Here is a 24,889-nt window from a genome sequence, read left to right on the forward strand (position 1 = left end):
CTTCTTCTTCTTCTTCCCTTTCTTCTTCTTGTTATCCACTTGGTTACTAGTGTCAATACTTTCACCAGGAAAAGAGAAAGAAGGGGAGGAGGAAACAACCGATGAAGAAGGTAAAGGGTCAACTTTAGGATCAACTGGAGGTCGATTTTGTCCAGTTGTAGGAACATTCAGTTGCAGGGCCAAGGAGGTTCAGAAAAACCATACTGGCAAGTCGATGGTAAGTCCCATAAGGGACAATGTGGCCATATAAGGAGCACTAATATTTCCAAAAGGGGGAAAAGGACTAGGATTCCAATCAAAGGGAATTGTTTGATCGATGGACTCTGGAGTTGTTGCCATATGTATCAACGTAAGATCAACTAAGGAGTGACATGGAGGATGTTATCCACTGCAATTAATTTTATTTTAATTAAAATAACATAACAAAAAAAAAGGGGATAATCTAGGCAAAAGGATTACCATGTAACTATGAACTGCAATATACTGCCTCAGTAAACCAAGGACTTAAAATACGTGTAGGCAATCTCCCCAAATGATTTTTTCAGTGTATCATAGTATACAAGGTAGCTTAATTGGTTACCTATGGATGGATAGCAACCTAATGTAGTCCTTCCAAATATACCCGAAAGTACGTGGAGGCCCAATCCATGTTAGCATTGTCTAATGCGAAACGGCACAGTGAGAGCATTCCCTTATACTTTTCGTACTATAACACCACTTTATATACCCAAAAGTACGTGGACGAGCTACGATATACTTATGTATGTGGAATGAGGTATCACACTCGAAATGCATCACAGACAATTAGTAATATCTGCTATGTTTAACGACACTGGAACACATCTCTAGCCTAGACCTCTAAATGTTGTGCATTAGGTTACAATGCTCCATTAGGTTAATTGAGATAAATTTTAGTTGATATTGTTTAAAAGTTTGTCTTTCAGGTTCACCGCATGATTTTTTTGAATTTCCTAGAATGCAACTATGATGAAAAACATTATTTTTATTTGTTTTGAACAATGAAAACCGTAACTAAAATGGATAGAGCAATCAGAATCTTTAAACAAAGACATAGAGCACATCTAATGCAACTTTCCCTATACTATTCCTAAATGCACACACAAACCTCTAAATGCATAATGCATGTTTTTCTTTTCATTTCCTTTAACGTTTAGATGAACAAAAGGAAACTAAATGCAAAAGTGATCAATCAATACTTTTCACAAGAAACAAAGACTTTACGACAATTTCTTTCTCAAAGAAATGAAGACTTTACGACAATTTCTTTTTCAAAGAAATGAAGACTTTATGACACTTCTTCTTCAGAAAAGACTAATCGATGTAAGCTAACTTTGAAAATGAATTGATAATGATAAATAAATCACTTAAGAAACACTAAAAAATCAAGGCCAAAGTAGGGCTAGGAGAAGAAATACAAACTGATTTCAGAACCATAGAAAACATTGATCTTTTAGCAAACAACATCAGAAAAAAAATTTGGAAAAAAACAAGCCAAAGATGGGGTTTTAGCCTAATAGGTATCCATGTAGCCCAGAGTGGGAGGTAGTGCACTACAATGCACTATCTCTAAGCTAAGGCTGCTCTGCAGTGCACTGTGTCAAGACCAACACTGCGCTAGTGCCAGAGGGTCCAATAAGGGGACATTCAAGCACACTTTTTGACCAAAAACACTTGAAAATGACTAAAAAGAGATCAATGAAGTCAAGTAAAGTCTAGTAGGATGTAAAATGATGAGGATCAACTACCAGTAATGATAGTCGTTCCCCAGTATGGTCGCCAATTTGTTATATGGAATTTGTATCTACAGATAAACAAATTTTCCGTAAGTGGGTAGTTACACGTAGAACAACAGAAAGAAAGTAGTTTAACCTTTTACTATAGTAGATAGATGAGATGAAGGAACTTACTTTTGATCTTTCGCTTCCTTGACATCCTATGAATAGCTCCCATCACTCCCACTCGAGCTGAATCCGCTCAATTGGTTCCTGTCAATAGAAATAGAAGACAACAATGATCAAAGTACATGATATATCTACTATAAACCAAAGGAATCGACAACATTGAAACATATTTTCATCGTAGATATGAACAAGAATATGGGAAAAAGAATAAACAACTTTATTAATGTAGAAGGAAGAGTTACACCAAATGCGGTTTGATCTCGTGTCGCTCATCCAGCTTCAGTCCAACCATCGTCACACCAAAAGCACACCAATCCAACAACATCATATTACTTGACATGAACTCAAATCTCAAACCAACAATATTTCTGTTGGGTAGGGGAGGGCTTGTGTAATGGTTTTGGGGTTCAAAGCCCACAATTTTGGGTAAAAGTATGGTAAAAGCTTTGTGAGGTGCACGGAGCACGAATTGTAATGAGTTAAGTCAAAGGGTTGTCCGCCCGAAAATAATGTAAGAAAATAGAAAGTGAGTCAGCCTACCTGTGGTTCGCGGACCATGGAAATATATAAATAGAGCAGGGCTCTATGGCTAGAAGTCAGTTTTTGGTTTTGCTCTTAAATGTTATGGGTTTATGAAGGCAATATTCTCTCTGCATCCATAAGTCTGAGTCAAGGGTGTTGGTAGATAGATAGAGGCTCTGTAGGTATGTGCGTAGAGGCCTGGTAGAGTCTGCAGCTGTGTGTGCGGACTGCTACAGCTGAGTACACATGGAAGATCTGATTGTATTGACAGAAGATTAATAAAGATAAGAATTGCTGAAACATTGGGTGCTTTATTGCAAATCTATCTATTGCTTATGTTCTGAATTTATGCACTATCTTTTTTGTTAATTATGATTGCATGCACTAGGTTATATTGTTAAATGTTTTCTTAAAGACTATAAGAAGAAGATCATATATGTAATAAGTTCATTAATAAGAAAGCGAATCTGTGCGGATCTACATGGAAGATCAAAAACAATAAAGACTGGTGCAAAGCCGCAGAATGGTTTGTCACCTCTCCATACCACATCAAGACATCCCAAGGGTGCAAAAACCTGGTTCCAACACCCTCCCCTACTACCTCGAGTGAGACTTTAGTCCGCGCTCCACGGACTATTGCCGAAAGGGCCAATAGTGCGGGATTTGTTTGGCTAATTTGTGGGTTGTGTTATATTATTTCCATGTAGTTAACAAGGGGTTTGATGGGCACCCGTAACCCCACTTTATGGGGTCTGAGGCAGCACCCCGAAAATTTTTGGTTTTGGACCCTATGTTAGGTTGGGTGGACCCACCTATGGTTTTTTGCATGATTTTTGCACATGTTTTTTGGACGTGATGGTTTTTGGTCCATGGAATTGGACGCGATGGTTTTTGGTCCATGGTATTGGATGCTTCGGCATGTATAAATATGTATTATAACATTGAAAGGAACATAATGAAAAATCAAGCTGGTAGTCCCGATTTTGGGATCCAGGGGAAAATCTCTATGTATATGTGTTTTATGTGTTATGCTCTTGCATTGTTTATTTTATGTGTTTTAGAATTCATATGCAAGTAATTTCTGTATGGAGTTAAAACCTACACTAATAACTTTTCCAAACCTGGGTTATGCCACAACAAGCCAACAAATGGTTTCGTTGCTGGGATTGGGATCTGCCTAAGGGATGTTTGATGTTAGAACACTAGAACTCTACGACGAAAGAACTTGAAGATTGGTTGGATCAGAAGCTTCACGAGTTCATGGTACAGGAAAACAGAAATACACAGATATCTGAGGAAAGGTGGCTGGATTGCTACATATACACAGAAATCCACGAGATCTTCTTCACGTCCTTCTCGACAGAACTGTATGAGTGGATTGCAAGGCTAGCTGATAGTCAGGGAAGGTGCAAACTGGATTAGCCCATCGTGTGGATGCCAAAGTTGGTGTGTAGGTTGGAAGCATCTGAAGATAAAATCACATGGGTAGTAGATCACTAGTTGGATCGAATAATAGGATGGTTTATCATTGAGTTCAAGATAGACACAATTGTGAGTTACAACAAAGCATAAAGGCACTTTCTCCAAGGACCATGGGGTAAGTACATCAAATCGTTGAATACTTGGATTAAAATGTTTTAGTGTGAAAAATGGGTTATCTGCATCCATTGATGTCTAGGGTAACGCGTAGCAGAAGAGGCTACCGAGGGACTGAAGGATTAGAGAACAGTCCTCTGATTTCTATTTCGTGAGAAAGCGAGGAGGAGCTCGCAGGATTCTCTTCAAGAAGCGCAGTCCGATTGATAAAGTAGCACATTCCACTAGTACCACCACCATCCACGCCATCCCCCACTTCACCTACATCGAACCCATCTTCGCCTACCCCACCTCTGCCACCACTAAGGGTCCGAATGGCGAGAGAAATCAAGTTTCCGATATTTATAGGCGTAGGAAATGAGGAACCAGATCAGTTTTGGTTCATGGTAAAGGCTATATGGGAAGCCCAAGGCATAACGGATATAACATCAAAAAGGATACTTTAGTTAACACGCTAGAGGACCGCGTGTTGACATGGTATATAAAGTACTCGAGTGATCTAGGATGCACTGAACAAAGAATTTATCCAACCAAAATCAAGAAACGTAGTTGATAATCGGGTGCAAGGAGATCGTGATGCTACCTAGTGAAACCTCGTGGGATCTAGATCGGAGATTGAAGAGTACAATCCATGAGGCTAACATGATGCTGATAGATGTGCAGCACCGCGCGTGGTTTGTGGCATCTTTGACACCACATTTGAAGATGGCGTTGTCATAGAAAAAGATCTCAACCCAAGCTGAAGCATTAGAGATAGCGATGAGGTTGCATGAAACTCTAATACATGATCCAGGGTTGGGAGTTTAGCAAATCCACGCGCAACTACAAACCTATGCTTGGAGATGCAAAGTTTGAAGCAAGATAGGGCGCCCCAACTGGAGGTGCATGAAGAAGTGTGGTGTATTAAATACAAAGTCCAAAGTCACGATAAGGACCACTGCCTCATATTCGCAAACTATTTGGTGGGGGGGGACCAATTCCATTGTGACCAGAGGCACAAGTAGGGCCAAGCACGGAACCCACACTCTGGTGCACGATCTATCAAGTGGGAGGAAAGCACACTACGGACAACTGTCATCTATTGCAAAAGCTTATACAGCCCCCCCTGCAGCTATTTTGCAATTTTTGTAGATCCCATGACGAACGAAATTGCTGAAGTTATGAGTCGCTGATGGATCAAACACTAGCTTACAGGATGCAGATTGATGCGCAAGGTCAGGATCCAGCTGTAGCAATAACACATGGTGGATTCCAGGGACGTGGGCTAGGATGAGGAATGGGACCTAGACGAGGGCATGGATAATTAATTTGCTACAATTGTGGAGGACCTGGGCACTACGCACGTGATTTCATGAACCCGACTAGGTTATGTTGCTCGTATTGTTACCAATTTGATCATGAAGCAGTAGATTGCCCCATACTAATTGCACAAATGCACGAAAAAGGGGTGCTTCAGACTACTCCCATTCAGAATGTCCAAATGATGAAGGCTGAACTGCGCAAAGAGGACCCTAACGTGAACATGGTGCTCAGAAGTGGTGCCACTACAAAGCAACCTGAGTTTAATTTGGAACACGTGAAGGAAACATTTATGGAGGCTAAGAAGAGCTTCGCAGAGGCTTCTACTTTAGGTAGCAAGGATCAAGTTGAGCCGAAAATGGATCCTTCTATGTTAACTACCTTTTTGTAGACATGCATGAAACTACTACGGGACAATAAAGTAGTTAAGTGGTTGCAAGAGTTGATAACTAGGTGTGCAAGGTCAGGTGAACCATGCATGGTCTAGAAACTAGGCAAGCATGCTTTGCACACTAGGCGGGAAATGCAGTTGAATGCCCAAATTGGTGACTATGAGATGGATCAGGTCATTCTGGATTTGGGGTCAGATGCGAATGTGCTATCAAAACAGACCTGGGAGCATATGGGCAGGCTCGTGCTACAATGGTCACCTATTCAATTACGGATGGAAAACAAGCAAAAGATCTTGCCTATGGGGAGACTGTAAGGAGTCACAATAGACATTGAAGGTGCAAGCACACAGACAAATTTTGAAGTGATATAAATTATGGATGACAGTAACTCGTATCCTGCATTGTTAGGGATAGACTGGGCCACAGATATGAATGGAGTCATCAACCTAAAGCGATGAAAAATGATATTCAAGAAAAATTCTCTTTGTGTCATGGTTCCACTGGACCCAGCCGAGGGGGCATGCTATACTGAGCTTGTGTGTGATGAGGACAGTGACGATGAACTGTATTGTATTTACCAGATCACAGTGCAAGATCAGGATCCAGTGAATCCGACAGCAGATGGGAGAATATCATGGGAACGGGACAGTTCCTGCATGTCGAACTCAGATGAAGAGATTGAGCGATGGAAAAATTGGTTTCATGAGATAACAAAACTAAATTTTAACATGATGGTTAGATCACTACGCCGTGTAACGATAGAAGCAAGGGAGCTACCAACAGATGGGGGTGCAATGAAGGCAGAGAAACTAGTCGACCACTGCGAAACGACAAGCTTGGAATAGAAGCAACATGGTGCGCAAACAGGGGCGTTGGGTGCCACAACTGCACAAGGGTGGAATACACACCAAAATATTAGGATAAAGTGGCACGAATGTAGAAGTTTGGCGTGTGTACAAGTTGGAAGACAAAGCGAGGTGAGCATCCATCGGTGGCGTAGGGTGCAGATGTATGTGGTGCAAACACCTAACTGAATAATAATAAAAAATTAGAACTCACCACAACGATGCATTCCACCAGTTGTTCACGGTAAAGCCAGTAAGAAAATAGGGGGAGAATAAACAACATCTGATTGATAAGACAACCAATTGGGAATTTGCAGATACCAAGGGTACGATGGGCCTATGAGACCATCTGTAGAAGGAGGGGGGTGAATGTGATTATATCATTGGTATGATAAGAGGGAATCAAGAATGAGCAAGGTAGCAACAAGCTTCGTGAAACCGATGAAGAATGGGCACAGATGAGAAGGAAAAGTGTGAGGTTGGAGCAAAGAATCAGCAAAATGAAAACTGGCATTGCACAGGCGGGTCATGCAAATATACAAATAAGGAAACCAGGCTCGGCCATGTCTACGACATTACTAGAATGTACCGCGATCCTGCTAGCATGGCTGCGACCGCACCAACAAAGGAGTGTAGCATATACAATAGTGAACAAGGGGATAACAGATACGATGGCACTCAAAAGGTGCCTGCAACCTGGGCTTGCGAGGAAGCAAAAATCTCACACTTGGGGTGCGACCACCTGACTAGCTGTGGAAAGCATAGTCTCAGCCCCCCAAGTAGTTGAAAGAAGGTGAGGGACTATAAACAAGTCTGCAGGAGGCTTGTGTGGAAAGAAGGGTCTGTGCAGGGCCAATCAGTCAGCAAAATCGTGGCCGTGCTAAAGGGGCCACACTGCCACATGGGAAGTCTGCGAGGTGACCATTAATGTCACTATTCACACCAAGAAGTTCGGATTACGGCAAAGTGGAGCAGGAAGTGGGCCATTAAGGCAAGAGTTCCAAGATAGATACGAAAAGATCGGCCACCAAGAAGACATTAATGAGTTGAAAGTGAAGGGAAGGATTACATTCAAACTCACATGGTCCAGCAAAACCCTTGGCCAACACTGGGATATTTGAGATTTTAGCTGGTACAGAATAGTAACCACCCAGCTATCAAGCCTCTGATGAGTACCATGGCTAGAACATGAGCAAGGTTCACAGAAGAGGTTCATTCGGCCCAAGAGGACCTGAAAGAAGCAACTGTTGCCCTCAAGGTTCCAAAGTCTCCTCACACACCGTGACCCTGAAAAGAGAAGTAGACTATGGGGCCAGTCCGGATATCAATGAGATTTAGTAAATTATCAATGGCAGAAAAGGGCAAAGCAATCACCACTAAAATCGACGAGGATGAGGAAGATTTGCAGGACTTGATTGCTTAGATCGAAGGACAGGATGTGGAAGCAGAGGATGCTATCCAAATATCATCACTACCACCATATATCTCTCCATGGCATGGGATGGCCAAGATACTAAAGGACCTGAATGCTGCAAAGAGTACGCTCCAGACCACATTTCTCCTAGATGAGATAAGGTTTGATGGTCTGCCGCTGGGCCAAATACCAAGTATCAAGTTCAAAGATTGGGATCTTGCGGATAGCAAGAAGTTCCCTCAGTTGTTTGAAGATAAATTACTATAGCGAAAGTGGCTAAGGGGTGTGGAAAAGGTGAGATTACTCAATCTGAGCTGGATACCCCACTATCACTGTGCGACCATCACCATTTTTGTTATCCGATAGTTACTATGTCTGGTACATGATGGGTACCTTTGGTTGGAGGAACCAATTCCCATCACGGCCAATTTAGTACACTGACTTACCCATCTGCCTACTAAAGGGAACGACCGCGCAGACATAGCTAGCACCAGTAGTGATGTGAGTCTCGCTAAAGCAACGAAAGCTAAATATAAGCTAGAAAAGTGAAAGTGCGGGTATGCTATAGCGAGCATCAAAGACCGAGGGGGGAAAGTCGCCACCTAGCTACTAGCCAGTAAACTCATGAGGAAATGTTGCGGAAATGAGGTGCCAGCCCCTGTCATTACGCTTGCGAAGCAGTGTGCAGAAGGGGTTCAGTTCAACTGGGCGCAGTTTCTATGCAAGGAAATTTTGAGCAATTCTAAGGAGGCACAGGAGAAAGGTAAGACTTTCCATTATGCATGGTTGGTACTATCAATCCTTCTGGTTGCAGGAGAACTGTTGCAGGGTAGCCAGTGTCCCAGCATCGAGAAGAACCTACCTGAAGCAATGCAGTATAACTCACTCTGGGCTACAAAGGACACTGCAAGGGTTCGTAACATCAAGGTATTTTGGATATTCATGGAGGCGAGTATCCAGACATGGATCACTCGTAGACCACAGCTGTCCCCAATAGTATACAATAATTTGCAAAGCATGGCCAAGTTCAAAGAAGACATGCATAACCTATATATCCGGGCGTGAAAGGATCCAAAATAAACATGGGTAAAGCTTCCGTTCATTGTAATGGACGATGCAATTTACGAGGTACTAGTAGCATGGCCTTCAGGGTGGCATGCCCCAGACATGGCCATATTAGAAAGGCTGGTAGCACAATAGCAAAAGAAGGAAATCCAGCTGCGACTCACTAAACTGGCAAAAAGGACACATCAAGGACAAAAGGCAGTTTTGCAGTAGGAGGCAACCAAAGAAGTAATAGCCGAGGAGATCACGAAAGATCAGGAAATGCCCTTGTAATAGGACATGCAGAGGGAAATAGAGACATGAGAGCACACAAACCTTCCCACAAAATCGACCCAAGGCAAGAGGCCATGCATTAAGGAATCGCCACATACACGCAAAATGTCAAAGTCAACAAAGACCTTGAAGAAAGAGTTTCTTGACAGCAGCAAACCGACGCTCCGGGTGCATTGGAGGATCTGATGACAAAGTAGACAACTGTGTTGGGGGAGTTCAGAGCACAGCTGCAGGAATTACAAATGCGACCCCCGGGAGGAATGATACCAAACCTAGCAGATGACACAGCCGCAACCGAGCAGATGGTGTGCACCCACATAATGAACACCTTAGTGTTGCCAGTAGGTGCTGTCTTAGCAGAAGCTGAAGATGACATGAGAAGTTGGGGGTTGAATTTGGCCGCCTTTCCTATAGAAACCCTATACCAACAACAGAATGGGGTAACCACTGAGCTTTGTGCCAGGGAAGGCCGCGCCCTCCAAATCTTAATGGAGCACAAGGTAAATCAGGAGCAGGTTAGCCTATAGTGAGATGACTTGGTTGCACACAACCAGGAAGTGGAACACGCCATGGTGAAGGCCTGCAGCAAGGTACCAAAGTTGGCTATCCCAGCGGAAATTCCTATAGCTGAAAAGATTCATCACATGGCCGCAAGATTCCGTACGGCCGAAGAGAAGGCAGCGAAAGCCTAATGGGAATTAAATTTACAAATTTCAGAGATAAGACTGAAGACGCCACCACCAACACCCCCAGAAGTTCGAGAGCAGTGCCACGGGGAAATTCAAGTAGGACTGGAAGTGATAAAGCGCGCTGTACAAGATTTCTCAGAATTGTTGTATCAGTCCCTCCTGATGCTCACATCCCTCCAGGAAGACGTAACACTACAACAAGTAGAGGCAGAAGTGTGGGAGTTACAACAAGCTTATGACAAAGTCGATGGAACTGTGCAAACGGTTTCCATCACGCAAGGATTGGCCAAAATAAGGGAGGCCCGGGTTCTCAAGGCACAATTTGATGCCACTTGGTAGAAGGAAGCAGTGCTTAAAGAATGCATCTAGCCATGGCTTGATGAGGCATTTGCGGTCTCCACAAACATCAAGGGAAAGTTGGCACACATGCAGGGAGTATATGAACCTGGAGAAGCCACAGAAATTGATACTGATGAATCAGTGGCTCACGTAGAACGGGTACAACAGATGGCAGAAAATTTTGTTGCGAAGGTCAGCACAGCACAAAAGTCGATGAATGACTTCCATCCGAAGATTGCTGCACTAGCTGAGTGACTCAAGACAAGTCACGATGATTGTGTTAGGGGCCTATTGGGTAGTGGAGGGCCCGCGTAATGGTTTTGGGGCTCAAAGCCCACAATTTTGGGTAAAAGTATCGTAAAAGCTCCGCGAGGTGCACGGAGTGCGAATTGTAATGAGTCAAGTCAAAGGGTTGTCCGCCCAAAAATAATGTAAGAAAATAGAAAGTGAGTCAGCCTACCCATGGTCCGTGGACCATGGAAATATATAAATAGAGCAAGGATCTATGGCTAGAAGTCAATTTTTGGTTTTGCTCTTAAATGTTATGGGTTTATGAAGGAAATATTCTTTCTATGTCTGTAAGTCTGAGTCAATGGTGTTGGTAGATAGATAGAGGCTCTACAGTTGTGTGCGCAGAGGCCTCATAGAGTCTGCAGCTATGTGCATGGACCCCTGTAGCTAAGTGTGCAGGACGGATCTAGTTGTATTGACAGAAGATAAATAAAGATAAGAATTGCCGAAACATTGGGTGCTTTATTGCGAATCTATCTGTTGCTTATGTTCTGAATTTATGCATTGTCTTTTCTTGTTAATATGATTGCACACACTGGGTTTTATTGGTAAATGTTTGGTTAACGACTATAAGAAGAAGATCAGATCTATAATAAATTCATTAAAAGAATGCGCATTTGTGTGGATATACGCAGAAGATCAACAACAATACAGAGTGGCGCGAGGCCGCAGAACGGTTCTCGACCCCTCCAGACCACATCAAGACATCCCAAGGTTGAGGAAACCTAGTTCCAACACCCTCCCCTACTACCTCGGGTGAGACTTCAGTCCGTGCTCTGTGGATTGTTGCCGAAAGGGCCAGTAGTGCGGAATTTGTTTAGCTAATAACTTTTCTGAACCTAGGTCAGGCCCCAACAAACCAACAATTTCTCTACAATGTTCAAATTCCAACCTCTTGATCACTATGATGAGTGGTCAATTTGTAGGGAAATGGAGGTGGTTATGTCATAAATTGGATTTAGTTTCCATGGAGAAAGGGATGAGAGGATAGAGGGATAATTGATCCATACCCTATCTAAAGTCGACCTCATAGGATGAGACAAGAGCTGGGCATCCTTCTAGAATTCTCTAAAATCAGAGAATATTCCTAGAATCCAATGTGAATTTCACTCTTTCTCACCCAACACAGGTCAAAGAGGGCCTAAGTGCACTACAGTGCAGGCCTAAATGGGCCTACCTACTCTGTAGTACAGTTACCCCTGACCAAGGTTGCGCTGGTGTTTGAAGGAGGCATTTCAGTAGGGTTTCAAGCTAGGAAACTTTCATGAATGGAAGAATTCAATTTGATGACTTGTCTAGGACATGTAACAACTAAGTTAGGGTTTGATGAGCCCTAATTGTACCGATCTAAATGTTGGTAGTGATGCACCCAAATAGACCTATAACAGTTGATAACATAGTTCATCCAGTGTGGACTATGTCTCCGAACCCGGTGTCAAGATGGTGTTGGCCAGTTCATTCAGTGATGGAAAAGGTGAAGATGTACATGGACTATGTTTTTTGTCATACAAGGACATGTGCCCTCTACATGAGTGGAAAATTCTCTCCATGAGATGTTCCGCTACGGGAACTATCACTCACAATAGACCTCCTATTAGCATGACATAATATGACACATGGTGACAATGAGTATCCCTCCATCATGGCATCAAAGGGATTTCAACCAAAACACCCATGGTGACAATGAGTATCTCGCCATCATGGCAACAAAGGGATCTCAATCAAAACATACATAACAATCCATGATGAATACATCTCACATGAAATAGACACAAAGATTTTTCATCATACATCAAGTAGGAATCGAAACAACATAATACATCTCAAAGAAAATGATCAAATAAGTACATGACATCAACACTTCATATACCTCAAATATGATGCTAACTGAAGAATACAATACTCAGCTGCTGGATCTTAATGTACCATCGAAATCATGGCGTTGAATGGCATAGAATCGATTGTCCACACTCTGAAATCTAACACCGTCACTCCAATCTTGAAAATGGCCAAAACATAGAAGGCTCAACTGAAAAATATGACTGCACCACTAAATTTTTGTCATTGATAGGTGTAAAATCGACTATCCATTTTTCGAATTCTAACACTGGAAAAATCTAGGCCTGTAGGAATCTTTAGATTCCCTCGTGATTCTCCAAAGATTCTCCCCTTTGGGTTGATTGGAGATCTGCAATTGAAATTAGAAAAATGATCTTGCCATTAAGATCCTTGTGAAATTTTGAGAAGAATGAGTATAAAATTTTCTGCATTCCGGATTTGGGAAATTTCATCCTCCAAGGAATCTAGAAGATTCCCTCAAGGTTCTTGAAGATTCTCCTCCACTACGAGTTTGCAAATCTCCCGCTCAAAAAGCGAATCCAACCTCGCCATTGTGTTCCCTACAAAAATATGAGAAAAATGACTGTAAACTTGATTACATTTTGACAAAATGAATGCATCTTAAGGTTCTATGCAAAAAGTATGTCTTGAAAAATGTGCCATCATTCGGCCTCCTAGAACTACATCATGGTTCCACACTGCTCCAAGTCTTGGAATTAGGGTTTCACTGCCCTGCAATTAAAATATTATTATTCGTTGAATAACATGGTGGCTCCCTCGATGGCACTGAACTGAAGGCACATTTATATGGTGGTAGGGTGCTGGTCTTTACAAAGTTGCCAGCTATGGCACAGTGGTTAGGTGGAGGAATGGAGGCAGAGAGGTCGTGGGATCAAATCCCGCCCCTCCCAAACTTGACGTGCATTTTTGTTTTACGTTTGCGGTTTTGATAACCGTTGGTGACAGTCAAAGGTTTGGTTTGCCGTTGTTGTGAGGGCGCCTAGGAGGTAGGCCGGCCACACCAGCCAGATGGGTTCAGCACCACCGCCCTCGAAAGAATAGGCGTGAAAGGCAGAGGTTGGGTGTGGGTGGGATCCACTAGAGGTGGCTCGCCCAACCCATAATATATGCATTATGTGTTGGTTGGGGCCGATGGGGGTCACGACCTGTCGACCATTTTTTAAATTGAAATTTGGATTTAATATAGGGTTTGGGAGGGGGGTTGGCAGGAGTGATGGCCCACCACCTCAACACACACACACACACACACACACACACACACACACATATTTATTAAATACAAGTCTTATTTTCAATTTTATCTAATATGAGGTCAGAGTGGTGAGGACATCATTTGGATGGATGATATGGAGTGGATGGAGGGAAAAAATGAATGGAACTTTGGCATGTTGTCCCTGTAGCTCTGCGATTTAACATTGTCATCAAAACCTGCAAAATGACATAAATTATTAATGGACAGGTTGTAGATCCATATCATATCATTCTCCTTTGCTTTTTCTCTTTCTTTTTTTCTGAGGGACACACAGGTTGCCTCAAGAGAGGTTTTCAACTTGCATGTCTGTCCTCAGCACCTCAAGGGAGGTTTTCACCCAAGGATTTTTTATTTTTTATTTTTTATTTTCTCCACTCCTTGGTTGCCTCAAAGAGATTTCCAACCTAGGAGTTGCCCTCAGATGCCTCATGGAGGTTTTCATCCATGTGTCTTATTGTTTTTTTCTTCTTTTTTTTCTCTTTTTTTCACAAAAAAACAGTATCTAGGCATGCTGTGACTTGGAAGGTAGGAGATTTCTAATGACATTCACTTCTCTACTAATGGTGCCAATGAACTCTTCCTTGGACATAGGATTTCTATAAAATTTCAATCTGTAGCCATTCACGAGCAACATAATCCCTTCATCATCAATTGTCCTAATTTGAACATCTCCATTGTCAGGGAATTTCTCTATTTCGTCTGGGCCTAACCACCTTGTCATCATTTTCCTTTGAATTCTTCGAACCTAGAGTCATATAACAGAGCTCAATCCCCTTCATGAAAAACATTGTCCTTCATGTTCCTATCATGCCAGACCTTCCTCTGCAATTAGATAACCTTAATGTGTAGGAGGGACTTTATTCTGAATTCATCCACCATTTAACTGGAGCAACCTATCTTTTTTTTCCTTTGTAACATCTAAATCCAATTGTGCCGCCATTCTCAAAGTATTTTACTCAAAATCAATGGAGATAATATTTGTCTTTCCATAGATAAAGTCATATGAGGTAAAACCAGTAGTTGTTTTCCAAGTTGTATTATAGGCCCAAGTGGCCCCACTAATTTGTCTTCCTAATCCTTTCTACTGCTGCTCACAACCTTGGTGAAGATGCCTTCTAATACCCTATTGGTGACCTCTACTTGTCGATTGGCCTGAGGATGATAGGTAGTATATGTTTTTTACTTGATATGATGTTGCCTTAACAAATTCTTGATCAAATGTGATGAAAATAGAGCTCCCTGATCGGTGACTATATTTCTTGGGTACCCAAATTTGTATAACACATTCTTCCTTAAGAAATCAACAACTTTCTCCTATGTTGCTACCTTGATATCCTTTTTCTCCCCCACTTTGTCAAATAATCAATGCATACAATGATATACTTTTTTTCCCTGATCGTGGATCAATTGGCCTAATGAAATCCATGCCCCACTTGTCAGATGGATCTAAAGGCACCTGAGGTTGAAAGGGAATTTAATCCTTGAGAGTAGGTTTCCCCATCCTTTGGCACTGATCACATTGACCTGTGTACCTTCTTGCATCCTAGTGGAGAGTGCGCTAGTAATAGCCAACTTGTAGAACCTTAAAACATGTACTCTTGGCAGCAAAGTGACTTCCACAAGGCCCATTCTGATAGGCTGAGAGGATGTCAGACTTCCTCTTCCCTGGCACATATCCTCAATATTTGGTCTAGTCCCATCTTGAAGAGATTTCCCCCAATCCATGTGAAAAGGGTACTCTTCCATACAATCCTGCTCTTCTCCTTGGATGACAATGCTACTTTTCCATATGCTTGCAGTTTTGATAACCGTCGACGACAGTTAAAGGTTTGGTTTGTCGTTGTTGTGAGGGCGCCTAGGAGGTAGGCCGGCCACACCAGCTGGATGGGTTCAAGCACCACTGCCCTCGAAAGAATAGGTGTGAAAGGAAAATGTTGGGTGTGGGTGGGATCCACTAGAGGTGGCTCACCCAACCCATAATATATGCATTATGTGATGGTTGGGGCCGACGGGGATCATGGCTTGTCGGCCATTTTTTAAATTAAAATTTGGATTTAATATATGGTTTGGGAGGGGGGTGGCAGGAGTGATTTCTCTCCACTACAACACACACACACGCACACACACATGTATATGTTTATTAAATACAAGTCTTATTTTCAATTTTGTCTAATATCAGGGATATTAGACAAATTAAAGAGGCAACAATTTCTCCCTCTCTCGGGAACTAAGTTTCGACGCTGATTGACTGTGAATTTGTAGGACACTTAAACATGGCCCACTACCCAACTTAGACCAAAATTTTTACTGGCTCTATCTCCTCCATACGAGCTCAGATTTGAGTTCCGTTCACACCATTAGAATTAGGGCGATGAGCACTTTGATCTGGTGCTAGTTTGGGAGAAATATGACCACTTTGAATTTTGACCCTTTCTGAGTCCTCTGGGACTTTTTCATGTGTCTGGAGCCACCTGGATCAATAGGTCACACGTGATGATTTTCCAAATCAGATCCTTTTCTTGTAGAATTTTACGACTATCCTGTAGTGCTACAAGATCTTCCTGTAGTAGTTATAGGACATCCTGTAGTAGTCCAAAGAGGGGTTGAAAATGGGTTTTTGAGCCCCGAGGATAGGTGAGAGTGGTGAGGACATCATTTGCATGGATGATATGGAGTGGATGGAGGGAAAAAATGAATGGAAGCTGGGCTTGTTGTCCTTGTAGCTCTGCAATTTAACACTGTCATCAAAACCTGCAAAATGACATAAATTATTAATGGACAGGTTGTAGATCCATATCATATCATTCTCCTTTGTTTTTTCTCTTTCTTTTTCTTGAGGGACACACAGGCTGCCTTAAGAGAGGTTTTCAACTTGCATGTCTATCCTCAGCACCTCAGGGGAGGTTTTCACCCAGGGATTTTTTATTCTTTATTTTTTTATTTTTTCCACTCCTTGGTTGCCTCAAAGAGATTTCCAACCTAGGAGTTGGCCTCAGATGCTTCATAGAGATTATTATCCATGCCTCTTATTGTTTTTTCTTTTTTTCTCTTTTTTTTCACAAAAAAACAGTATCTAGGCATGCTGTGACTTGGAAGGTAGGAGATTTCTAATGACATTCACTTTTCTACTAATGGTGCCGATGAACTGTTCCTTGGACATAGGATTTCTATAAAATTTCAATATGTAGCCATTCACGAGCAACAAAATCCCTTCATCATCAATTGTCCTAATTTGAACATCTCCATTATTAGGGAATTTCTCTATTTGGTATGGGCATAACCACCTTGTCATCATTTTTCCTTTGAATTCTTTGAACCTAGAGTCATATAGCAGAGCTCAATCCCCTTCATGAAAAACCTTGTCCTTGATGTTCCTATCATGCCAGACCTTCCTCTGCAATTAGATAACCTTAATGTGTAGGAGGGACTTCATTCTGAATTCATCCACCATTTAACTGGAGCAACCTATCCTCTTTTGCCTTTGTAATATCTAAATCCAATTGTGCTACCATTATCAAAGTATTGTACTCAAACTCAATGGAGAGAATATTTGTCTTTCCATAGATCAAGTCATATGAGGTAAAACCAGTAGTTGTTTTCCAAGTTGTATTATAGGCCCAAGTGGCCCCCACTAATTTGTCTTCCCAATCCTTTCTGCTTCTGCTCACAACCTTTGTGAGGATGCCTTCTAATACCCTCTTGGTGACCTCTACTTTTCGATTGGCCTAAGAATGATAAGCAGTATATGTATTTTTCTTGATATGATGTTGCCTTAACAAATTCTTGATCAAATGTGATGAAAATAGAGCTCCCTGATTGGTGACTATATTTCTTGGGTACCCAAATTTGTATAACACATTCTTCCTTAATAAATCAACCACTTTCTCCTATGTTGCTACCTTGATACCCTTTTTCTCCCCCACTTTGTCAAATAATCAATGCAGATAATGATATACTTTTTTTTCCGTGATGGTGGATCAATTGGCCTAATGAAATCCATGCCCCACTTGTCAGATTGCTCTAAAGGCACCTGAGGTTGAAAGGGAATTTAATCCTTGAGAGCAGGTTTCCCCATCCTTTGGCACTGATCACATTGAGTGGTGTACCTTCTTGCATCCTAGTGGAGAGTGCGCCAGTAGTAGCCAACTTGTAGAACCTTAAAACATGTACTCTTGGCAGCAAAGTGACTTCCACAAGGCCCATTCTGATAGGCTGAGAGGATGTCAAAGACTTCCTCTTCCTTGGCACATATCCTCAATATTTGATCTGGTCCCATCTTGAAGAGATTTCCCCCAATCCATGTGAAGAGGGTACTCTTCCATACAATCCTACTCTTCTCCTTGGATGATAGATTTGGCGGGAATTTTGCAACAAATAGGTAGTTGGCTATATCAACAAACCATGGAGAGAGAATTGAGATAACCAATAAGTGCTCATTTGGCAGCTGATCATCAACCATCCCATCATCACCTGCAGGCAAAGCAACTATAGTCAAAAAATCTGCAACTACATTTTCTTTACCTAGCTTATCAATGATAGATAAATCAAACTGTTGTAATAGAAGCAACCATCTAATAATTATAACATCCACATCAGGATTTTTCATTAAGTACTTGATAGTTTCATGGTCAATATGCACAAAAGTTTGATATCCAGTGATGTAGTGTCTAAATTTGTTTAAGGAGTGGACAACAACTAGGAGTTCCTTCACAATCATAGTGTAATTAAACTCAGCCTTGGATAGACTTTTCCTAATAAAGTAAATGTAATAAGGCAACTTGTCATCTATTTGACCTAGATCTTCTCCTACAACACTTTTAGATTCATTATCATGGATGTGAAAAGGAAGAGCCCAATTTGGGCCTCTAAGCATGGGTGTAGTAGTTAAATTGTCTTTCAAGATCTCTAGGGCCTCTTGGAAAGTATCTCACCCACAAAATTTAGAGTCCTTGGCCAACAATCCAAGCAATGGTGTGGCTACTTTGCTGAAGTATTTCATAAACCTCTTATAATATTCAGTAAAGCCTAAGAAGCTCTTAACATCCCTATGGTTTTGAGGAGTAGGGACCCTTTTTATGATGGCAATTTGTTTGGGTCCACCTTTGTTCCCTCATGAGATATTGAATGGCCAAGGAAAATCCCTGCTTTCATCAAGAATTCACACTTCTCAAGATTAAGTGAGAGGTTAATTCAATGCACTTATTTAGGACTTTCCCCAAGTTAGAGAGAGCCTCTACAAAGTCACACCCATAGGGAGTGAAGTCATCCATGTAGATATCAACAGAGTCATGGACTAGCTCAAAAAAGATTGTCAGAACTTCCCTTTCAAAAGTGGCAGGGGAAATACATAATCTGAAAGGAAGGACCCTATACGAAAAGGTACCCCAAGGACAAGTGAATGTAGTTTTATCTTGGTCCTTGTTTCCAGGAAAAATAGTGTCTTTTCGATCTGCTAGTCCCACTAGGATAGGTAGCTATCCTAGAAACAAACAATCAAAGCAATTTGTGATTTCCTTTATGTATGATAGATAAGAGAGGAGCAAAGAGACCAACCTAGATCTTCTGCTTGACTCCTTGCTTGATTTATCTCTCCCTTCATAGAGCTTGCACCTCTTCTCCTACTTATCCCACTCAATGAATACCTGTAGAGACAAAGCAACAAAATACCATCAAAGCATCTCGATCTATTATATCATAAACAATGAAAAATCAAAAATACATTGATCATACAATGGCATTCAAAAATAACGACATTCACAAATACATGATTGTATGGAGGAAAACTCAAAGAACTTTATTAATAATAGAAGGGAGAATTACAACCTAGCTGTTTGATCCAGCATCATCCTCCTAGCATCAAAGCCCTCTTCACCTCATGAAAAGCAAGATCACCCAACAATACAATGGCTTCTCTCAAAGACAAACTACTTCCTCACAAATTACCAAATTCCAGCCTCTAGATCTCTTAGATGAGGGATCTATTTATAGATGTCTGCAAAGGTGTGAGTCATCTCTAGGTTTTTTATTAGTGTCATTCCACTTATTGTTCTTGGTTCCACTTGGAGATTTCTTGGATCTCTTACTCATCCCTGGGTGAATTCAGAGAGGAAAGTGTCATAGGAGAAGTTTCTGGAAGATTCCATGAGCATCCACTTAGCAAAATGTCTTGGATATTTGTCCATCCTCACTCATCGCACCCAATAGAAGGCCTCTTCAGTATGCATCGCTCCTTGATAGTGGGGTAGTCAGTATGGTCTAGTTTTGGCCAGTTCTAAGTGTTTTTTTAGGTGGAACTTTTGGGGAATGATGTAATCAGTTGACCATGATCCTTTAGGGTATGAAACAACACTTTTAGGGATTAAAGAGCCCTTGGTTTATTGACATATAATATTGGGGTTGTAGTGCCCAAATATGTCTATAATAGTTTCCCCCTAAAGCATGAAGTCATAAATCTTTTGATGTCAAGTGAAATGCTTTATCATGAGTATCTGAGGTATTCAAACTGGAAGGTGACTTGTATAAGATACAATACAATACATTATCATCATATTATTTTCATGATTTAGCTGAGGCGGGCATTCCCATGCTCAGCTTTATAAATTCATTTTCATGTACATAGGACAGATAATTGTCCGCAGTTGCAGACTGGTGATTCTTCATATGAAGAGTCATCTTCCCTGGCTTAGATGACTATCTGTTCAGTTTTTGTGAACATTTGATGTCTTTATATTCTTGAATATATCGCAACCTCGATGGATGAAACTAGATCCGGGGTCTTCAAAACTCATTCAATCTTCACCCGATGTACAAGTCGGTCCATGTGAAAAGATGTTCTGAAGTCGAACACGGAAAGACATCGCTTGATTACCAGCCAATAATGTAAGCTGTTAACAGGCGCGAGAGGAATCACCGATAATGATAATGACCCTTAAGGTACTACAGTACAATTCACATGGTGTGAATATATGATCTGATGTCGAACACCACACAAAATCTTTAGGTCGAAGGCCATTGATGTAAACCTGTCGCTGGAAGTGAAAAACTTGCCATTGAGGCATGCAAGCTTAAAAGTAATGAAAGGGTTGTTTCTAAGTCAACTTCTTGGATAATTAGATGATGTCGACAAGAAGTTACCTATCATAGGATGGCCTTAATGTATCCCACATCTACGACACGAAATGGAGCAAATGATTTTCTGGAGGTGAAAACAATTTGATGATACAAGGTTCAGGAATGGCGGTCATGAAAAATGGAGGTTGAAGGTATTGTAGTGGATGAGACATTAACTGGATGGTGAATTCTCTGAATGACTTCTCTTGAACATATCGGCGACACTGAGATGGATTGGTAGCATTAACCCCAAAAATGGATGGGGTGGAAGACCAATGGTGATATGACTGGTGAATGGAATAACCCAACCTGACTCAATCATGGTGATGGAGTGAAAGTGTCATGTTGATGAGCGACCTGCTACCAATAAAATTCTTTAAGTTTTCTTCCCTTTTTCCCTAGGAATTGCTGACCAGTACCTCTTTATTTTTGTCAAGCTTGAGGAGGATAACATTTTCTTGTTCTATAATTTTCCCTTCGGGCGAACCTGTCACTATGTTTTAGCGAGTCTAATGACAGTGAAGCTCATTCTTGTCTGGGTGGACAAGTTTGTCACTATTGTTTTAATGAGTTTAATGACAAAGACAACTCGGTCCTTTTCATGTTTAGAGAGTTTGAAAAGGGATGAAAAGAGAACTCCAATATTTCTTTTTCATAGCATAATCCCTTAGGTTCGATAAAGATTAAAATAATACAAAAGGGATGACTTTTCTTATCACTTTAGCGAGCCGAAAAGACAAGCGCTTGAACTTTTTCATGAGATAATCCCTTAGGTCTGAAATGTTTAAAATACACAGGAGGGATGGCACTTCCAATCACTTTAACGAGCTGGAGAGGCCAATTGCTCGACAATATTTTCATATTTAGCGAGTTTGAAAAGGGTTTAAAGTGGACTCGTTTTTTAGGAATGAGTGGTAACCGGGGTAGCAACTGGTTCTAGGTAATCTTGGAACTTCTCAAAACATGGTGATGTGAAGAGGGTGGCTAACAAGACCACTCATCGCATCTGTTCCTAAAAAGGGTAAACAATCAAGTGGAAGCGTATGATTGACCAAAAGAATGGAGGTGATGGCAGGAACACAACCAAGGCTCAAAAGGCTGATGTAATGGCAATCACAAAGGTTATTTACCGAATGTAGGTTCATTTTTTAAAGAGATTGAACTCTAGGGGAACATATGCTCTGGTGGTAGATTTATTTTTTAACGAGCTTAAACCATACGATAACATTTCTCATTTGGCAGGTTCATTTTCTAATGAGCTTTAACCTTGCGGAAACATTGCTCATGTAGCCTTTTTATGTAGGCTAGCAATGACCAAACTACAAACCAAAAAAAAACTATTAAAGCTAAAGAACTACTAAGGTTAGGTAGGATGGTTTCATCAACTTGTTTAGACAAAACCCTTCCTTTGCTTCACCTGCAAAATAGACGAAGGTGAATGGTGTGTCAGAGCAATCACCTGAACTCAAGAGTTAAATCTAAAAGCTAAAAAATATAAAAAGCTAAAAAATGAAATTGGTCATTTTTCACTGGCATAAAAAGGTTTGCATGCCCCCAGGCATCGAGAGAAGGAGAGTCTCCAATAACCATATGGGAATCACTGTAGTTAAGCAAGATTTTGTTTGTCAATCGTTAGAAAAAAACACTTCCTTGGCTTTGTCTGCCAATTAGACAAATGTGAGTGGTGTGTCAGACCAATCACTTAACTTACAGGGAAATTCATATGGTAGGATGGTTTCATCCACAGAATAGACAAAACACTTCCTTGGCTTTGTCTGCAGAATAGATAAAAGTGAATGGTGTTTCAGACCAATCACATAACCTACAGGAAAACCTTATCTTTTCAGTTGGGTTCGTCCATCAGATGGACAAGGGTGCATGCCCACTAAGCTTTGTTACATTCACTGGACTACTCGCAGTAATTAGGTGGATAGAATGAAGGTTGAAGAGACACTTTTGACTCAAAAAGACCATTTAGAGATGATGATTGACTTTGCACTGTGTTTGAACCAGGAAATGAACGCTGATCAATAAGCTGGACCATTTTTCATTCATGCAGGAAACACATCACTCGAAAGAGTGTGGAAACAATAGCTTCCATGTTATAAACATAGTAACGTCCAAGGAGTAGATTGTAATATAATGGCCCTTGGACCACCATCACATTCAAGTGAACGGCTTTTCTTCTCATAGTTATCAGCAACTTAGGAAGGATTCCTAACAGTCGAGTGATTCCTTTGTTAAAGCCTGATAAATTTTGTGTACCAAGCATAAGTGATGCTGAACAAAGCACTTTCCAAGCAGTTGAGGAAAGGATACTCACTCAAGCCCCTTCATCTATGATAGTGCCAAACACGATCATTTTGTAAACTTGTACTATGATTCGAAATGGTACATTATAAGGAAGGCGAGATCTTGCTAGTTGATTCCAATGAAAGGAAGAGATTAGACTACTTGGAGGGGGTACCGAATAAACGAGTGAAATAACCCCTTGAGTAGCAGAATTGGGGGATTCTCTTCTTGTTGTGAAGGAACGGGCGGATTGCCCCCATGTTCATCGGACTCTAAAGTAATAAAGAGAATTTGAACGGTATCGTTCTCACTCTCTTTGGGAGTGGTATCATTTGAAGGTGGACCTTCTGAAGGCAAAATTGGGTTGACTGCCATTTTGACCTGTTGACTTTGGTACGATATGGACTCAAAAGATTCATTTTCAATGATAGGTGTTTTGACCAACAATTGGGTTATGTCAGTCAGAATTTCAACTAGTAAAGGACTAGGGGAAAGTTTCTTGTATCCAAGTGGAAGTCGCTAGGGTGAAGCAGGACAGTTATGCAAGACTCTTTTGGCCTCATCCAAAAAAGGACAACGGGGAAGACAATGGTCCCCTTCACATAATCCACATGGAGTTCTAACCTTTCCTTTCTGTCCAGGAATTTCATTTTCACTAGTTGATGGTGTGCTGTCAACATGATCGCCAAAGGTTGATGACACTAGACAGTGAAAATGGGGAGACCATTCTCTCAAGATCTGCAAAATGCGAGGACAATCTCGATGAAAATGGTATTCTTCGCAAATTAGACAAGGATATTTTGGAGATTTAGTGTGTGGATTTTCTCCAGATGATTCATGGTTGCCCCCTTGCTTAACTGACTTCTTCTTTTTCTTCTCCTTTCCTTCCTTCTTCTTCTCAGGCACTTGGTTACTAGCATCACTATTTTTGACAAAAGAAGATGAAAAAGGGGAGGGAGAAACAAATGAAGAGGAAGGTGAAGAGTCAACTTTAGTACCAACTGGATGTTGATTCTATTGTTGAGGAATCACATTATTTTGAACCACAGAGGTTGAGAACAGCCACATTGGCAGCCCAATAGTTAGACCTGGTAGAGACAATGTGGCCATATGAGGTGCACCAATATTTCCCCAAGATGTAAAAGGACTAGGAATCCCCTCAAGAGGGATTCCATGATTGGTAGACTCCATTAATTCAATCTAAAATCAACGAAGGAACGAGGATGTTATTTGGAATTTAAGAAAATTTAATGATGCTTTGACACAACTTTTCTTTTTCAATTTTTAAGAGTCGATAAAAAGCTAAAGATGATTCTAATCCCCTTCGATTTTTAATGAGCCTGAAGTGACAAGTGCTCAGATGGACCTTTTCTTTTAAGGAGTCGAAAAGGAATGAAAGTGACTACTCTGGAAATCTAGATAGAGGGATTACCAAACCAATCACAAAACTGCAAAATACACCTTGGTGATAAATTAAAGAGAAATTACCAAGGACTTATGTATGGCAGTCAATCTTCCCGAATGCTGTGTTCAGTGCATTGCGATCGATAGGGTGGCAGACACAACTTCCTATGGATAAAGGATATCAGCCTATTGTGGTCTCCCAATATATACTTGATGGTACGGGGAGCACAAGTCCATGCTAGCACTTATCATATCAAAGAGGAGGAATCACCCAAGCTTCAATGAAAACGATAGTTACTAGGTTTTATGATGCCAAAATACATC

Source organism: Pinus tabuliformis, chromosome 3_2 (assembly GCF_031772625.1).
Source record: "Pinus tabuliformis cultivar Carrire ecotype Pingquan chromosome 3_2, CPIR1, whole genome shotgun sequence".
In the NCBI taxonomy this organism is placed as follows: Eukaryota; Viridiplantae; Streptophyta; class Pinopsida; order Pinales; family Pinaceae; genus Pinus; species Pinus tabuliformis.